Genomic DNA, 4,537 nt, shown 5'->3' with positions numbered 1-4,537 from the left:
AGAGTAGAGGAGTAGAGGCGAGGGGGCATGGGGAGAGAGGGGGAAGACGGTAAGGAAGCAATGGCAAAAGGAGAAGAGAAGAGAGCAAGAGAGTGAGGAGGGGGCAAGCAGCCCCTTTTATAGTGAGTCTGGCACACCTGGCTGTTGCCAGGTAACTGTGGGGCGGAGCCTAGATGAAATGCCAACAGGTTCCAACCAGTTACTGACTCTGGGCAATTCAACCTTGGCTAATAAGAGCCCTGCTTCATAGAGGTGACGTGAGGAGCACTGATGGTAAAAACATTATTTTACTATAAAGCAGGTGAACAATGCAAATGTGCTCTTCAAGGATGCTGCAGTATTCGGGGCTTACTGTGGAGGGGTCCCGCCATCACTCCCAGTGATGGGAGTTCTGCAGTGTCCCCAGGGCCTGGCTAGGGTCAGCACCTTCAGTCGGGGCTGTGCATGTTCACGTGCCAGACGAATGTGACTAAAGATAGCAATTTACACCAAGCTCTAAGGCACGCTTCACACCTCATGAATGTGCATCTCTTAGAAAGTGTCCTTGGTCCTGATGCAAGGACTGTGTTCTCTGCGATTTGTGGAGGAGTTCACCATGGCGGTGAGGCACCTGGTGCCCCGTAATCTCCTCTTTTAAGTTCCAGCCCAGAAGCTGCGTCTTTATCTTGCTTGAAGGAGAGGTTCTCTGTTGAGAGGGAGTTCGAACCCTTCACAGAGCTCTTGACCTGGGCACATACTGCTTTGCTGCATGTAGCCACACAGGTCAGTTCACACAGTCCTCACCAAAGCCCTGGGAGGCACAGGGCTGCCTCTGCTGGTGAGTGGCTCATGAGCACCCAACCTGTTTGTCTGAGCCTCCAGACCTTGGATGGCCTCGAAGGTCTGTCTGACAGAGGCAGGAGGGACTGTGGTATGGTGGCTCTTTGTGTTATTGTAAAGGAGGACTCGAGAAAAGGCTGGGCTGATGGGTCACAGAGCCAAGACAGAATGTTCTATGGAAGGAAATGAGCTCGGGAATAGGTGGAGTTAGGACATTTTTTTGTTTTGTTTTGAATTTGTGATCTTGTGCTAAGATTACAGGGGCCAGTACTGAGCCACTCTGCATCCCTGGTAAATATTTATTTACAAAACAGTACAGAGCTCTCTCACTCTCTCTCTCTCTCTCTCTCTCTCTCTCTCTCTCTCTCGTTCTCTCTATGTGCATGCATGCATGTGTGTGAGTGTGTGTGATGGAACACAGGGCCTCATGAATGCTCGGCAAATGCTTACCCATTGAGCTCCATGCTCACCCCTAGATACTAGGATTTAATGATAGCAAGCTGCTGAGTCTCTCTCTCTCTCTCTCTCTCTCTCTCTCTCTCTCTCTCTCTCTCTCTCTCTCTCTCTCTCTCTCTCTCTCTCTCTCTGGTTTTTTGAGACAGGGCTTCTCTCTGTAGCCCTGGCTATCCTGGAACTCACTCTGTAGACCAGGCTAGCCTCGAACTCAGAAATCCACTTGCCTCTGCTTCCCAAGTGCTGGGATTAAAAGTGTGTACCACCACTGCCAGGCACTGCTGAGTCTTGCATTCAGGCTGTGGGTTCACATTTCAGTTCTGCCACATGGCAGCCAGGTTTTCTTCAGCACAATGCATAACCAAAAAAATGTGGGGTTTTGGTTTGGTTTGTTTATTGGTGTGTGTGTGTGTGTGTGTGTGTTATTTCTCTTTTCCCCAGCGAATAAATGCTATTAGCAAAACCACTTGTATTTCTAGAAGAGTGACGTTAGGATTTCAAGCCGAGATATAACATTTTTTTTGATTTTCTTAGATTTATTTATTCTATTTATTTGTTATGTGTATGAGTACACTGTAGCTGTACAGATGGCCGCGAGCCATCATGTGTGTGGCTGCTGTTGGACTCAGGACCTCTGCCGACCCGCTCGCTCTGGCCCCACTTGCTCCAGCGTAATTTACTGCAGCTGACTTCAGACGCACCAGAAGAGGGCGTCTGATCTCATTACGGGTGGTTGTGAGCCACCATGTGGTTGCTGGGATCCGAACTCAGGACCTTCGGAAGAGCAGTCAGTGCTCTTACCCGCTGAGCCACCTCGCCAGCCCCGAGATATAACATTTTAAGAGCTATATGTAGGTTATTTTTAAAGAAACAGGGTAGCCCATGATTTACAAAATTTTGGCAATATAGCTGGCTATTCTCTAATTAGACCATAACTTAAAATAATCCATTTATTCTAATCTACATTGTGTCATGTGGCTGGTTACATGTGCTCAGGTACCAAACGTCCCTCTCGTCACATCTTCCAGACAAATCTCCTACCTGGCTCTCTCCCAGAATCCTTTCTGCCTCCCAGATGTCCCAACCTCCTATTTCCTGCATAAGCTCTATGGGCCATCAGATTTTTACTGACAGGTGCCACATCCATACAGACACAAGATATTCTCTGTACAAAGCTACCTTGGTGGTGGTATTTTAACACAGCACAGAAAAGTAACCAGTACACTGCGTGATAAAATGGAGACAGCTCCAGCTAAGCCCAGCTCTATACCCTACACCCTCAGAGCCCCAAATCCCTAATTAGTCTTCTTAGTATCAGAATGTTTCCTTTCCTTCCCCCTCCTTCCTTCCCCCTCCACCCCTCCCTCCTCCTCTCCCCCCTCCCCCTCTCTCCCTCTCTCCCTCCCACAACAGAGTGTGTTTATAGCAACCATCAAATTGTTTCCGCTAGAAATCAGCAATACAGGGAGAGGGTTTTTTTGTTTGTTTGTTTTAATCATTTTATTTCACTTAAAAATTTTGTTTATGGGCGATTTACCTGCATATATATCTGTGCACCACAATCCAAAGTGTTGGATCCCCTTGGGGTTATAGATACTTATGAGCGTGCTGGGAATCAAATCTGGGCCCTCTGGAGGTATAGCCAGGACTCTTAACCACAGAGCCATCTCTCCATACTGGGATGAGTGTCTAAGGATTTGGGAATAAAAGTCTCTTTAGCTTCCCTCTCCCCTTCAAATAATACAAGATAAAGTAGTACCCACTGGGGCTCATCAGTTACTGGGGGGAGGCCATAGATTAATGACTGAGAGTGAGGGAGAGAGAAAATCAGTTGTTTCTTCCAGTCTACCCAAGGTTTGTGGAGATGGAAAGTGAGGGTAACACCTTTATGCTTCTTCATTTCCAGCCCTGGCAATACTAAGGAAGAGACTTTCTAGTCTTGGAGACCTCAAAGAAACATGAGTGGACAGAAACAATTGAAGACCAGAGCAGACAAGCATGTGACAAGGCAGGAACGGAGGAGTCTGTATGTTGGTCGTCAGCACAGGGCCTTCTGAATTTTCCATGGCTTGACTTTCTGGCTAATCATTCCTGGCTCCATAATTGCTGGCAGCTGACCCTGGGCTTGCCAGCCACCTGCCCAGCAGCCCGAGAACTGCGCCAGCTGCAGCCAGCTGCTGAGGTCCTCAGTCTAAAGAAGACCGTAGGGAGCATGCTGGTTGCCTGCCCACCCAGCTGCCGGATGTGTGATTGTCTTATTCTGTTTCCTGGGCTCCCAGGTTGGGCTCTCCAGAGCCTGCAGAACTCATGTGAGCACACACCGCTCATCCCCTAGCATGGCTTGAGAGCTAGCCACCATTGCTCGAGCTAGTACAGATGCTAGAGGTGTAAGCAAGAAACGCCTGGGTGTGCTTAGCAAGCAAGCAGTTGTCAGCTCTCAAGGCTCGCACCAGCCCAGTCTGAAAAAGGCCTTTAATGGCTTCAAGAGTCACGTGCCCTAGAGCTGAAACAGGTCTGAAAGACTGCTTTAAGTTCCCACTGATAGGCCTGGGTTCTTGACCACTTCCTGGGTTTGCTGTCTGCTCTGTTACTTCTCAATGGGGTGAGGGAGTCAGAACTGTGAATACAAATCAAGTCTTAGTGACAAATGCTTTTCATTCCCCCTCCCTCAGAACCATGGTAGTGGGATTGGAAGTGAGGTCTGCAGCTGCCCCAGGACCTTAGGCTAAGAGTTAACATCCCAAGTGCTTGGATGGTTGAGTTGCAGGCAGGTGCGATCTCTGAAAACAAGGAAATTACCCCTTTATGTCAGTCAGTCACACAAGGGGGCCCTGTGCCTGACACATAGCTACAGGGCTGACATGCACTGAAAACACAACCTAAAAGAAGCTTTAGAAATTACTTTGTCTTTCTCTGCACAGAGAGGCTAAGTGAGGGCAGCAGGTAGCTGTCACCATGCTAGAAAAGCAGGATCCCAGGTCTCCAGGGCGTGGCTTCCCTTGGAAACTGCCACTCCGGTGTGACATTTACATCACCTTAAAATAGGGAACAAAGACTTTTGAGGGGGCAGAGTTTGGCCTTGCTAATTTTAGCCCCACAGAAGATGACTAGGGGGAAGTTAAGAAGGGTGCTTTGGTAGAACTGGCCTTCAACGAAGGGGCTTGTCTGGAAACTCCACCAAAAAGGTTGATGCAGGCAAGCATGTAACCCCCCTACCCCCACAACACACACCTACACACACACACACACACACACACACACACAC

At 48.6% G+C, this 4,537-nt stretch overlaps 1 long non-coding RNA gene across 1 annotated transcript in view; it reads left to right on the top strand.

The window, feature by feature from the left end:
• The window catches only part of LOC116071245, a 6,033-nt gene extending 1,496 nt beyond the window's left edge, over nt 1–4,537 (top strand). Inside the window, exon 3 of the long non-coding RNA XR_004110784.1 lies at nt 3,179–4,537. This is a non-coding gene — a long non-coding RNA (uncharacterized LOC116071245). The remainder of the gene's footprint in view (nt 1–3,178) is intronic.

Source organism: Mastomys coucha, unplaced genomic scaffold, assembly GCF_008632895.1.
Source record: "Mastomys coucha isolate ucsf_1 unplaced genomic scaffold, UCSF_Mcou_1 pScaffold22, whole genome shotgun sequence".
Lineage (NCBI taxonomy): Eukaryota > Metazoa > Chordata > Mammalia > Rodentia > Muridae > Mastomys > Mastomys coucha.
Note: the sequence above shows the minus strand (reverse complement) of the source record. Positions and strands in the feature narration are given on the sequence as shown.